Source organism: Trachemys scripta, chromosome 14 (assembly GCF_013100865.1).
Source record: "Trachemys scripta elegans isolate TJP31775 chromosome 14, CAS_Tse_1.0, whole genome shotgun sequence".
Lineage (NCBI taxonomy): Eukaryota > Metazoa > Chordata > Testudines > Emydidae > Trachemys > Trachemys scripta.
Genome location: NC_048311.1, coordinates 36589341 through 36604088, shown reverse-complemented (window position 1 = coordinate 36604088; position 14748 = coordinate 36589341). Strand labels below are relative to the sequence as shown.

The 14748-nt window shown below is 50.0% G+C and overlaps 1 protein-coding gene across 1 annotated transcript in view; it reads right to left on the bottom strand.

Annotated features, from left to right (window-relative positions):
• LOC117886991 (zinc finger protein 445-like) overlaps nt 1-14748 on the bottom strand; it is a 731357-nt gene that overhangs the window by 288083 nt on the left and 428526 nt on the right. The window lies entirely within an intron of this gene.

The window sequence follows — 14748 nt, the reverse complement described above, 5'->3', positions numbered from 1 at the left end:
GTCAGGGAGGAGTACAGAAGTTGATTTTAAGAGCCCTTTAGGTTGATGGAACGGGGTTGGTTGTGTGGACACAATCATGCACGGCACACAGCAGCTGGGCCTTACACTTGTAATATCATCAGCCTGTGGAACTCACTGTCACTGGATGCCACCATGGCCAGAAAATCAGATTCTCTGCGGGATCGGCCATTTCTGTGGATCACACAAATACCCTGACTAGAAAAGTTCACGCTGATGATGGGCAGGAATATTGACCCTTCTGCTACAGGGCCTCACCCCATCTCTGAAATTCCGAGAGGGCTGTGCCTTCCCCCCCCCCCCCCACCCCCAATTCACCCCTCCCTTACCCCAGACGAGCGCAGGCTCTGACAGGCTGCTGTCCTCTACCCGGCAGGCAGGGCCGGCTTTAGGCCGATTTGCCCGATTCCCCAGAATCAGGCCCCGCACATTCACCCCAGCGGCTGTCGTCTTCGGGGGGCCCGCTCCCCTGGCCAGAGCGCCGGCCGGAGCGCGGTAAGCCCCACGGCCCCACTCTCCCGGCTGGAGCTCCAGCCGGAGTGTGGCAAGCCCCGAGGCCCCGCGACACCGGCTGGACCACGGCAAGCCCCGAGGCCCTGCTCTCCTGGCTGGAGCTCCAGCCAGAGCACGGCCAGCTCCGCAGCCCCGCTTTCCCAGCTGGAGCTCCGGCTGGACCACGGCAGCACTGCGGCCCCGCTCTCCCGGCAGGACCGCGGGAGCCCCGCAGCCCCGCAACCCCGGCCGGACCGCCAGCCGGAGTGTGGCAAGCCCCGCGGCCCCCCCACCCCCAGCCAGCGATCCGAAGTGCCGCCCCAGGAATCGGGTCCCGCACTTGCTAAAGCTGGCCCTGCTGGCAGGCGCAGCAGAGAGATCTCAAGGGACGACTGCGTGTGGTAGGTGCCGTCAGCGTTGGGCAGGATCCCGCTGGAATCTTTCTCTGCCAGGATGTCTTTTCCATCCCGCATCCAGGAGATGTGGATGGGACGTGGGTAAGAACCCCTGGCGTGGCAGGAGAGGTTGATGGAGCCGTCGGGGATGTCTCTTCAGGAAACAAAGACCTTGGGGGGGCACTGGGAGGAGACACAGGGCATTAGCCACATGCCAGGGGCTGGGACCATGTAACAGAACAGGTAAAGGCCCCGCAGAGTGTCTGATAGACTTTAAGGTCAGAAGAGACCATTGTGGTCATCTAGTCTGACCTCCTGCACATCGCAGCCTACAGAACCTCCCCCACCCGCTCCTGCAACAGACCCCAACTTCTGGCTGAGCTATTGGAGTCCTCAAATCATGAGTTAAAGATTTCAAGTAACAGAGAATTCACCATTGACACTAGCTTAAACCAGCAGTGACTCGTGCCCCATACTGCAGAGGAAAGCGAAACCCCCCCAGGGTCTCTGCCGGTCTGACCTGGTGGGGAATTCCTTCCTGACCCCAAATCTGGTGATCAATTAGACCCTGAGCATGTGGGCGAGACCCACCAGCCAGACACCTGGGAAAGAATTCTCTGTAGTAACTCAGGGCACCCAGCCAGCCAGTTAGCTATAAAGTCCCTCTTGGTGGCTGCTTGCTTTTCCTGTAAAGGGTTAAAAAGTCCCCCAGGTAAACACCTGACCAAAAGAGCCAATGGGAAGGCTAAAACTTTTTAAAATTGGGAAAAAAGCTTTCCCTTTGTCTCTTTGTTGTTCTCTGGGCTGAAGGGAAGGGGGCAGCTGGAATGCGGTGTAAAGTTTGAACCAGGTATGAAAATTTATCTTCCACACCTAGAAGAATTCACTGGGGCAGGGAATGTTTAGATAGATGTGATTAGGGTTATTTCTTTTATTTTCTGTAAGGCTGGTGGACTCCTCTGTGCTAACCCTAATGCTTTTGTTTGCTTGTAACCTTAAAGGTGAACCCCCCCCTCCCCCGAAAGCTATTTGGGGTGCTTAATTTTTGGAATTGCTTTTTTAAAATCTAGCAAAAGCCTAAGTTTCAGATGTATTTTCTTTGTTTTTGTTTTAGATAAATTTTACCTTTTTTAAGAACCTGATTGGTTTTGTGTCTTAAAAGGTCTGTGCATCTGCTTTTCAATTAGCTGGTGGCAACAGCTGGGTTTCCCTTTTTTGTTTTTTTTTTTTTCTTGGCTTCCCTGAGCGAGGGGTGGAAAAGCCAACAGGGCCTCAGGGAAAACTTTCCAATTGAGTTTTTCCAGGATTTGCAAGAGGCAGTTTTTCACTTGGGTGGTGGCAGTGTTTACCAAGCCAAGGTCAGAGAGAAGCTGTAACCTTGGGAGTTTAATACAAGCCTGGAGTGCTAAATATTAATTTTTAAAATCCTGGTGGGCCCCCACCTTCTGCACTCGAAGTGCCAGAGTGAGGAATCAGCCTTGACACTAGCTATCAGGTCTTTTTAAAAAAAATGCAACCAAAAATGCAAAACAAACAATTAAAAAAGACAAGAACATGCAAGCACCTAATTTATGTTTCTATTCTGTATAGGTCCAGTAAATAATAGAGACAACCGTACATTATTTTTATTATTGAGTCTTCAAAAAAAAAAAAAAAAAGGTAAATAAATTACCAGGATATGGGCATGGATATGTGCATATGTAATTGTTTTTCCTAAAGTTAATTAAGTATTTTAGGGAAAATTGTCAGAGTGGCCACCAGCAAGAGTTGGTGGCCGTGCTCTGAGAGAACTGCACTAGAGAGAACCACTGCACTTAGGGTGACCAGACAGCAAGTGTGAAAAATCAGGAAGGGGGGTGAGGGGTAATAGGGTAATAAGAAAAAAACCCAAATATCAGAACTATCCCTATAAAATCGGGACATTTGGTCACCCTACCTGCCCTAGAGGGCTTACAGTGGCGTGGCTGCATCAGTAACCATAACCTAAGAGTGCTTCTAATATCTTGATCTGTTTCTGGCCTAGTAAAATGAGGCCCTGTGCTTAACTCAGTGGCACTGGTCTGTTTCGATGGCTGCATCTGATCAATTCCAACATTGCAGGGGATTGTCTGGGTGGCCATCAGGAGAAGGGGGATGATTTTGGTGACAACTGGAAAATGATGAGGGGGAAATAGGGGACTATCCTGAGTGGGCAGAGCACCCGTCCCTGACCCAGAGCAACAGGAGCTTTGCTGCTGACATCCAGGTGCCCGACGGGGAGCTGCAGTCAGTGCCCACATGGGGGAGCCAGCTGGGAGAGGGGATCCCTGGGAAGGGGGCAGACATGAAGGGGTTTAAATAGAGGCCAGGGGCGGGTTCATCTGGACCTACAAGTAACTGGAAGAGCACAGTGGCCAGGGCCAGCTCCAGGCACTAGCGTAGCAAGCAGGTACCTGAGGCGGCCAATGAAGAGGGGGGCGGCACATCCGGCCATTTGGGGGTGGGGCCATCACTCCCTCTCGGAACGAAGGACCTGCTACTGAATTGCCGCCATAGAATGAAGCGGCGGTAGAGCTGCCACCGATCTCGGCTTTTTTTTCTGCTTGGGGCGGCAAAAATGTTAGAGCCGGCCCTGCCAGTGGCACAACTCTGACAGCTCCATGACCCGAGCTAGGGGAGCAGAGCTGGTAGCTCCAGCCCAGGGCTGGTAGCCAGTGAATGTGGTGTGGAGACAAGAGACCAGCTCTGCCCAACTGCTCCCTGTGCCAAGCTATTACCAGAGCGTCACTGACTCCCCATCACCCCTGGATTCTCTGGAACAACCCCATCTCCCTAGAAACCTCCCTTCTCCCCCTGCCCCGGGATTTGCCCGTCTCCTTTCTGTCCCCATTGATCCTGTGGTTTCTATGTAGGATGCCTACATAACGCTGGGAGAAGCTGCCTGTGCCCAGGGGAGGTGGGGCCCCCAGGAGGCAGGGTCTGGGGCAGGGGGCTGCAGCGCGATGGGATGCGGCTCTGGAAGCATCACTGGGGTCAGTCCCGGCAGCAGGAAGTGACTTGCAGCTGCTGCGGTGACTCTGGGACTCAGGCTCCTGGCGAGATCCCTGAGCCCCAGCGGCTGGTGCTGGGAGCCTGGAGCCCCGGCTGCAGCCGGGAGAGGGGAATCTCCAGCAGGGCCCTTCCCGCTGCTCCCCAGGAGCCTCTCCCAGGGCAGAGCCCCCAGCCTGGCCAGGGCCCCTTCCCAGCCTGGTCCCTGCCCCAGGCGGGTCCCGCTCAGAGGGAAGGTAAGAGAGACCCACCCCTCCATCACACCCGGGCTGCAGGGGGAGGTTTGGCCCCAGGCTGCTCCCAGCGGAGCTGGCTGCGATTCCCTGCCCTGGGCCCGGGAAAGCTGCCGCCAGCTCCCGGTGTGTGCGGGCCGGGGGAGCCAGCCTGGGCTGTGCTGGGGGCTGGGACAGTGACATGGGGCTGAGAGGGTGGGAGCTGGTTTAGTGTGAGAAATTGTGATCTGTAGGAATTTGCTACCTGTAGCAGTCATTCATATGTAAGGGATTGTAAAAAAAAAAAACCAAAACCTATTGTAACAAACTGCTCTCTGATGTAATTTGCTACCAGTAGCAGCGAATTGATGCCAGTAGCAGTTACTGACACCTATGATTGTTTTTATTTGCTGACTTGTTCTACTTTGCTACACTGATACTTCTGTCCAAGGGTCCTGTGGGTTGGATTCATTGTAGTGGGAAGTGGGACACGTGGAGGATAATTTAAACTCTTAATTTCCTTAGGGTTCACCTTCAATAGACTTCTGGTCTGGAACAACCCCAGGGGTTGTTCCAGATCGCTGGTGCAATCTCTGCCCATTACAGTTCATCAGCTCAGCAGGCAGGCACAGGCAGCAAAGCACTTGTCCTATTGACTTGACTGAGAAAGGTTCTGATCAAAGGGAACGTAGATTCCAGACAGCTACTGGGGTAATATCTCATTGGAGATGAAAGGGCTTGTTCAGAAAGAGATTTTGAAGTCTGTAGGGTAAGGATGAGCCAGATGGGTTTGTCTCCATGCAGGTATATTTGAGTCTCTGGGGGCTGGGTAGAAAGGAGAGAGAAATATTTTGGATTTCCTATTTCCCTTACTGAGGACCATCTATGCTTCCCTGTAATTTCTCCTGGCAGAAGCAGTTCCTATCTATTTATTATGGGGTCAAAATATGGCTGCCATCACACAGAGGCATTGGTGGTGGTGGAGGTGAGAAGAGGGCCAAAAAGTCCTTTCCCTCCCCCAAACGCTCCCAGGCATGTGGAAGCCATGAACTCCCCAGAGGAGCTGTGTATGCTGCTACACCTATTCTGTACTGGTGAGGGCAAACTTCACTCCCCAGTGCACCTGGTGAAGAGGATCAGTTTCTCAGGCCTGGTCTACACTATGAGTTTAATTCGAATTTAGCAGCGTTAAACCGAATTAACCCTGCATCCGTCCACACAACGAAGCCATTTATTTCGAAATAAAGGGCTCTTAAAATCAATTTCTGTACTCCTCCCCGACATTTCGAATTAGGTTAGTGTGGCTGCAATTCGATGGTATTGACCTCCGGGAGCTATCCCACAGTGCACCATTGTGACCGCTGTGGACAGCAATCTGAACTCGTATGCACTGGCCAGGGAGACAGGAAAAGCCCTGTGAACTTTTGAATTTTATTTCCTGTTTGCCCAGTGTGGAGAGCACAGGTGACCATGCAGGCCGATAATTGAAAAAGAGCACCAGCATGGACCGTACGGGAGGTACTGGATCTGATCGCTATATGGGGAGAGGATTCAGTGCTAGCAGAACTAAGTTCAAAAAGAAGAAATGCAAAAACTTTTGAAAAATTCTCCAAGGGCATGATGGAGAGAGGCCACGATAGGGACTCATATCAGTGCCGCGTGAAAGTTAAGGAGCTCAGACAAGCCTATCAAAAAACAAAAGAGGCAAACGGTCACTCCGGGTCAGAGCCGCAGACATGCCGCTTCTACGCTGAGCTGCATGCAATTCTAGGGGGGGCCGCCACCACTACCCCACCTCTGACCGTGGATTCCGAGGCGGGGGTAATCTCAGCCATGCCTCAGGATTCTGCGGACCACGCCTAGTCTTCCTCCTGCCAGGAAGCAGCAGCTGGATGCGCGCCGCATGTGCGTGGGGCAGGCCGGGGGGTGCGTCCCGCCGGGAAGTGTTAGCCAAATGGGCTCGTTTCCCCCTGGAGCTGCCCAATTACCCCAAGGAGGCACGGGAGTCTAGAAGACGGCTTTAAGTTTTTATTGACCAGTCAGCTGAGTGGGTGCTCTCCTCGGCTAATGCCAGAGAGAGAGCCCCTTACAAGTACAGAGCAGCTTTTTTATACCTAGCAACAAACAACTTAGCATGCATACCTTATACGTATATGCGGAAGGAACATTTCAAAGGGCATTGTATGCAGATTGAGAGAGGGGCAAGGGAATGGATACATAACAGGATGCGGTTTAACATTTTACTTGAACTTATCACCTCTTTCCTTAGCACCCCCCTTCTCTCCCCCCTGCACTCCACTCTGAGGCATATGTTAGACTGAAATAGCAGTGCCTGTCTGTCTCACCTAGGCTGGTGGTTTGGCCACCTTGTCTTATCGCATAATCTTGCTGCACAGAGGGCTGCAGCGGGTATTTTGCAGAGACAGCCGTTGCTCCTGATATGACAGCTGGGCTTATAAGCAAATAGTTGACCTGTTGCTCTAACAGAAGGAGCCGTAGCCGCGAGCGGGAGGGAGAGGCGCGGGGCTCCCCGGCAGCAGCAGGGATTCGGCCCGCGCCGCCCACCTGGCCCCTGCCCGCTCCGCGCTGCCCCCGACCGGACCCACCGCTCTACCCCTGGAGAGCAAACGCCCATGGGAACGGGACAGTCACCAGATGTCCATGCAGCTGAAGAAGTGGGTTTTTTACCCACGAAAGCTTATGCCCAAATAAATCTGTTAGTCTTTAAGGTGCCACCAGACTCCTTGTTGTTTTTGTGGATACAGACTAACATGGCTACCCCCTGATACTTTGTGTTCACACTGTCAGCTGCTTGTGCAATAGCGTGTTCACACTTGCGGTACTTACATTGGCATTCAGAATGGTGCATTCCAGGCACCTATCCCACAGAACATCTCCCCCTCTTCTGCCACTAAGTGTTTGGTCCCAATCCCCCCATGATGCATTGCTTCACATCCCAGCAATCCCTGCGCTTACATCCACATTTTGCGCCATCTTTCAACGGTTTGTGTACTGTGCGCTCTGGTTTTTCGGTCCACAGGAATGGATCCTGCACTGTTGACCAATATACTGCTTGCTCTCACTAACACGTCACGAGTGGCAGTGGAGTTATTCCTTAAACTACAAAGGCAAGAGGAGTGCGACATTGATCTTGCCATGCACACTAGCTATGACATGAGATTGCTTGTGGCATTCACGGTGGTGCTGACCACTGTGGAATGCCACTTTTGGGCTCGGGAAACAAGCACTGAGTGGTAGGATCACATCATCACCTCTGGGATGACGAGTGGTGGCTGCAGAACTTTCAGATGAGGAAAGCTACATTCATGAGACTGGATGGTGAGCTCGCCCCAGCTCTGCGGTGCAAGGACATGACAATGAGAGCTGCCTTGCCATTGGAGAAGTGCGTGGCGATTGCACTGTGGAAGCTGGCTGCTCCAGACTGCTACCGATTGGTTGCTAACCAGTTTGGAGTGGGAAAGTCGACCGTTGGACTCGTGTTGATGGAAGTGTGCAGGGTCATTAATCACATTCTGCTGCGAAGGACCATGACTCTGGGCAACGTGCCTGAGATTGTGGATGACTTTGCACAAATGGGCTTCCCTAACTGCGGAGGGGCGATAGATGTCACGCATATTCCAATTCTGGCACCAGACCACCTAGCCACTGAGAACATTAATCGGAAGGGTATTTCTCCATGGTCCTCCAGACGCTTGTGGATCACAGTGGTCATTTCACGGACATTAACACTGGCTTGTTCCGGAAGCTGCAAGCCGGGACTTTCTTCCTGGACCAGAAGATCACTGTGGGGAAAGTCGAAATCTCCATTGTGTTCCTGGGAGACCCTGCCTACCCCTTTATGCCGTGGCATACACAGCCATACACAGGAAACCTTGACAGCAGTAAGGAGTGGTTCAACAGGCTGGGCAAGTGCAGAATGACTGTTGAGTGTACTTTTGGCCATTTAAAGACCCACTGGTGCTGCCTATATGGGAGGCTAGACCTGGCCGATGACAATATCCCTATGCTTATAGCCACGTGCTGTACGCTTCATAATATTTGTGAAGGGAAGGGTGAAAGCTGCACTCAGGGCTGGACCATTGAGGCTCAGTGCCTGGCAGCTGAATTTGAACATCCAGACACCAGGGCTATTAGAGGGGCACAATGTGGGGTCCTAAGGATCAGGGATGACTTGAGGCAGCAATTTGAAGCTGAAAGCCATGCTCAGGAGTTCAATGCTTGTAATGCTAGTAGGTGATTTGGATTGGTGCGGACGATGCATTGGGATGGTTTAATACAATTGCCTGTTGCTTTGCAGGGCTCTGTTTGCTTTCAGTTAATAGAATAAAGATTACTTTCAAACCAAAACAATTCTTTTATTAAACAACAGCAACCGGAGGAGAGAGACAACCAAAAACCTCATCAACACTGTGGGGGATGGGGAAAGTGAGGGTCCCAGGAGGAGGTGGGGTCCCGGGACAGTTAAAGATTTGTGTATGTTCAGGAATCATATGCAGCCTTGTCTGCTGGAGTAGAGTGCAGCAGGTACTGTACTTCGGCAGAGCTAAACTGCAGAGGAACGGGTGTTGAGTGCAGTGGGTACTGGGTGTCCTCAGCGTGGACTGTGACGGGGCAGGTACGGAATGCATGGGTAGTGACTGGAGCGAGGATATTGATACGAGTGTGTTGGTGGTGTCGGGGGGGGGGACACTTCACTGTCCCTCCACCCCTTCAATTCTTGTTTTTTGGCCTTGGAGTGCTGCATAACTTCATGAAGAAAGTCCTCTCTAGTTTTTTGTGGCAGCTTTCTAATCCTGCGCAGCCGTTCAGCCAGCGATCACAAAGAGGGAGGCTGGACTCCCAAGGTCAGATCTGTGAAGTCAAAATGCACCATTTTACAGAAGCACTATTGTTTGCAACACAGAGATCACTGAAGCAGTGTTTTAAAACACAACCTCTATTCACATACCTGTCACTAACTGGCTGACCCCAGGCAAGTACATATGAGCCACAAGACTCCCAAAATGGTGAGTAACTGCAGGGGAATCTAATGTTCCAGGACACTAATGTGCACTGGGCATGTGGCTCTTGGGGAGAGCCAGCACTGTAGGGCGGATGGCATCACAATCATTACTGTCCCCACATTTTCCACAGCCTGTGTTCATTATGGAAGATATCGCTGCTGAGGGTGAGCAGGGAATCAAAGGAGGGTTTTCTCCTACGCTATGGCATCTGCCCCGGCCCTTATGCGGCTTGCCTGTGTGCAGCAATGGTCCCCACCCCGGGACAGCACAGTGGCATGGGAAAGTTACCCTTAATGGGGCAAGAAACAAAGCGGCTCTGCCAAAGAACCTGCAGCAGTGAATTGCCCAGTATCTCCATGAGAGTTTCCTGGAGATCTCTGAGGCAGATTCCCGTGAAGTGAGGGAGTCCATCAACACCCTATTCCGCTGCTCTGCCTAGGCATGTGGTGGTACGCGCATCGCACAGATGCAAGGCAGCCTTCTGCAAATCCCTCCCTCAAGCTCAGCACACAGAAACAAGCCAGCCTTCTCCAGCCCTCTTTCCCCCAACAGCTTGCTTCAGCGATTCCCAAAATCAAAGCCACTTACCAGGGGTCTCATCTCCTGTTTCCACTTCGCCAAACTCTGACTGCTGTGACTGGCTGTCCACCTCCAGGGTGGAGAATAGCTCCTGGCTGCATCCATCTGTGAACATTGAATCGTCCTCTGCCTCTGGGTCCCCCTCCACATCCCCGTCCACGATTTCCTCCTCCTGGCTTGGTCCACTCTCGACTGTGGCCTGAGCTGCCAAAGTGTCCATGTGGTGGTCTCTGCAGTGGAGGTGGGGTCACCACCGAGTATCACGTCCAGCTCTTTGTAGAACCAGCAGCTCATGGGCGTAGCCAGGTTCTAACATCAGGGGGAGCAAACACATAAAAAAAGGCGCCACCCGACATATCAAATTACTAATTACATACTTTTAAATTCGTTATACATATTTATTTTGTACTTAAAATAAAAACATGAGAATGATATTGTTTTACAAGTACGTGAGCTCACTTAACAAGTTTTATTGTCCTTGGGTCTGGCTTCCATCCCCTCTCCAACTGTTCAGCTGTCTGGAGGTGCCTGCTTTCCACACCTTCACATCTACCAATGTGATATATGCCATCATGTGCCAGCAATGCCCCTCTGCCATGTACATTGGCCAAACTGGACAGTCTCTATGCAAAAGAATTAATGGACACAAATCTGACATCAGGAATCAAAATACTCAAAAACCAGTGGGAGAACACTTTAACCTGTCTGGTCATTCAGTGACAGACCTGCGGGTGGCTATATTACAACAGAAAAACTTCAAAAACAGACTCCAAGGAGAGACTGTTGAGCTGGAATTGATATGCAAACTAGACACAATCAACTCCGGTTTGAATAAGGACTGGGAATGGCTGAGCCATTACAAACATTGAATCTATCTCCCCTTGTAAGTATGCTCACACTTCTTATCAAACTGTCTGTACTGGGCTATCTTGATTATCACTTCAAAAGTTTTTTTTCTCTTAATTAATTGGCCTCTCAGAGTTGGTAAGACAACTCCCACCTGTTTATGCTCTCTGTATGTGTGTATATATATCTCCTCAATATATGTTCCATTCTATATGCATCCGAAGAAGTGGGCTGTAGTCCACGAAAGCTTATGCTCTAATAAATTTGTTAGTCTCTAAGGTGCCACAAGTACTCCTGTTCTTCTTTCCACACCTTCCTCATTCACACCTCATTCATTCAACAGGGCAATGGATTAAGGGGTGAGGGGAAATCTTAGTCTATTCTTAGCAAAGAAACATTTTTCTTCTATCTTATTCTATCCTTAGGGGCTATAACATTATACCAAGGGCAATGCAAAGTTTCTAAATGAGGCTTTGCAGTTTTCATATACCAAGGCTCATCAGTACAAGGTTTCTACACATACAAAGTTTCATGAAAACAGAGGTCACATGTGGGTAGACCCACTACAAGGTTATATGAAGAGGCACAATGTAAAGTCATATGCAAATGATCAGAGATTTATCTATAGAAGCCCATCATTGGGGAATCATGGGGGGGCTGGCTGGCTCTGCTGCTCTCCTGTTCTACAGGAACAAAGGTGACTCTAGGTACCAGAGCTGTCAATCCATAACCTCTCTCCAGTACGCCATTCAGTCCAAATAAATTAATAATACAAAACTTTTAAAAAAACCTCCCAAGTTCCATTTACTGCAGCAAAATGTCTTCAAAGGATCAGACAAAAGTATTGCCAGTGACATGCACAGAATATCAACTACAAACCCATTCAGGAAGGCAGTGAGCAATTCCAAGTGGCTGAAGGCTTAGTGCAGAGAGGCGCCTGAGGGCTCAAATTAGGTGTCTGGGTTTTATTGCTGGAGCCTACATTGTGCATAAAAGAACCTGTGGCGAGGGGTGCTGGGGAGCACCCCGCCAACCCAGATATGCAGGGGCACTGCATGATATGTGAGAGGGATTCAGTGGGGACCAGGCCATCTTCTGTGCCGGCGTGGGGGACGGGGCTGATCCTGGATGTATTTTTAGTGAAGGGGGGGGAAATCAGATTCACTCATCTATGGGTGTAACCATTAGGTAGGCTGTGGGAGTGCGGTGCCCCATGGTGGCTGGTTCCACTTACTCACAGCCAATGAGGTAGTTCCCTTGGCTCAAGGGGGTTGGTACTTGTGGGGCTACAGATCCAGGGTACAATCTCTGGGGCGGGGGGGTATTGTAAATATAGCATTTAAAGCAGCCAATCCTGCTGCTGCTAGAGAAAACTCACCTGCCATCTTGGAAAGCGTGGGGTGCAGACATGAGCTCTGGAGCATTTCCCATTCTTTAGGGGGCATCTGCAGCTTAGGGGATGGGCTTCTAGATAAGGCAACAGACTGGGTCTTGGGAGATGTAGGTTCAGTTCCTGCCTCTGCCACAGACTCCCTGGGGGACCTTGGATGAGTCACTTAATCTCACTGGGCCATAAAATGGGGATAATACTCCATCCTCTGTCTCTTTGAAGTGAGGGGACTGTCTCTTACTAGCACAATGGGCCCTCATCTAGCTGGAGCCTCCAGGAGCTCCCTTCCTAATACCAGAAGGGTTTTTTCAGACCGTATAGGCCCCCTTCCATAAAGGTGACCTGACTGAGTGGAACAAGAAGGGATCAAACCCAATATATATGTGGGAGGTGGCATGGGTCTAGTGCAGAGGTTCCCAAACTTATTTGGCCTACCGCCCCCTTTTCAGAAAAAAAATTACTCAGCGCCCCTCTGGAAATCTACCTTCTTTAAGTGAACAAACAGAAAGATGCAGTGAGAAATCTGTGTTCTTTTATGTATCTATATTTCTACCTACGTCCTACAATATAGTAAAGAAAGATGTGTTATTAGAATATTGCCCACGACATCAGGTATACAGTGGTTTTTGCGTAAGATGGCAAAAGACAACCAAACTAAAATACTAATGAAACTAATAAACTGGGTTTTGTTCTTTGCTCAGCATTAGATATATGTATTTGATATTAAATTGTCAAATATCAAACTAAATTTATCAAGAAATAATTAATTAAAAATAATCAATATGCAATTAAAAATCAGTTAATAGTTTTAATTTAGTTTGCCCTTATTTAAATAATTGTTCCTTATTAACACACGCCTTATTTACCAATTAACACAGATGATTCGATAGATATAAATTAATGTTAATAGTTAACAGTTTTTTTACGATTTCATTCCCGTTTTCGTTAATATTGTAATAAAAAATATGACAAATATATTGACTGTACACTTCAAATAGTACTGTAGCGACACAAGCCTGCTATGATTTTATTATTAGTAAGCACTAGAGACACAGAAACGTATGGTAGATATGTAAGAAAATGTATAAAAATACTCACGTGTAAATTGCTGTTTTATTGAAACAACAATAATACAATTTGCTTTGTATGTGATCCGTAATCCGTAAAGATCGAAGGTATTGAATATGAATAAAAAATTTTAAATACTTATTTGCACTATTGTTAACTGCTTTTTACACAATTAAGAAACAATCTAAATTAGATTTCACACATGTCGCCTATTTATAGTATCGTATTGTAAACAAGTCATTACACGCACATATTCCTGCCGATGCATGCTGGACTTCCCGACAATGCGCGACATGCTCGCCTGCCAACACTTGCTTGTTAAGAGCTGTTGGCGGACTTGACACCTGAATGGTTATAATTTGTGAATTTATTTGGAAAATAAAGTTATCACTACAACTTTAACTCTATGTTACACCACAGATGAAACATGTACGAACGTTTTTTCAAAATTTTCTTATATTCTTTCTTTATGCTTCCACCGCCCCCTTATTTTTATTCAACGCCCCCCAATTGCACCCGAGGCTACTACTGCCCCCCTGGATCGTTCCAGCGCCCCCCAGGGGGCGGTATCGCCCACTTTGGGAACCTCTGGTCTAGTGGATGGGGCACTGGACTTGGGAATCAGGAGAACTGGGCCCTGATCTGAGCTCTGCCACTGACCCATTAAATGGCCTTGGGCAAGTCACTTCCCCTATCTGTGCCTCTGTTTCCCCTCCCAACCTGGGCCTGTCTTGCCCACATAGGTTGCAGGCTCAGTCTCTTTCCACGTGACTATACTGGGGTCCAGATCTTTGTTACGGTCTATGACTGCTCCTATAACACACATCCTGCAATGGCAGAACGCTTCTGAACTGTTCTAGTCCAGATCCAAGACAGCAGCATCTCCCCTGACCTGGGCCAAAGAGGGCCATGTTTCCGGAGAACCTAGTTTGCTGTGTCACCAAGGGCTCAGGGATGCAAGTGGGGGCCAGGCACCTCCCACAAACTCTGCAGCTTCAGCGTGCCCAATAAATATCTCTCTCCTCAACTCTGTCTGCCCTCCCCCACACACACCCATTAGTGTTGCTGAAACAAACCTGAGGGGTCATCGTTCCCCCTCCTTCAGCCCCCACTCCAAATGCCACGGAAAACTTGACACTCAAGTGCATGGAGGGGGTGTCAGAAGCTTGTCCAGAAGAAAATGACACCGCTCAAAAATTATTTGGCAGCACCTGTATTCAGTGGTGAGCTGGAGCCGGTTCGCGTGAACTGGTTGTTAAATTTAGAACTGGTTTAGAACTGGTTGTTAAAGGGGTGGGCAATTGGGAGAGGGAGGTTTTTCTGTCGTTACAGGCCGTGCGGCATTCATACACGCTGCCCGGAGCAGCATGGTAAGGAGGCCGGGCCGGGGCTGGGAGGACGGGTTGGATAATGGACAGGGAGCAGTTGGAGGGGACGGAGGTTTTAGGGGGGCGGTCAGGGGATGGGGAACGGGGGGTTGGGTAGAGGGTGCGGTCCTGGGGGGGTCTCGGGAGGGGGTGGTCAGGGGACAAGGAGCAGGGGGGGGGTTGATGGGTTTGCGGGTTCTGAGGGGGGACAGGGGGCTTGTACTCACCGGGCGGTTCCCTACCAGGTCTTTGGTGGCGGGTCCTTCACTCGCTCCGGGTCTTCAGCGGCTCTTCAGGGCCTGCCACCGACATGCCGCCTAAGACCTGGAG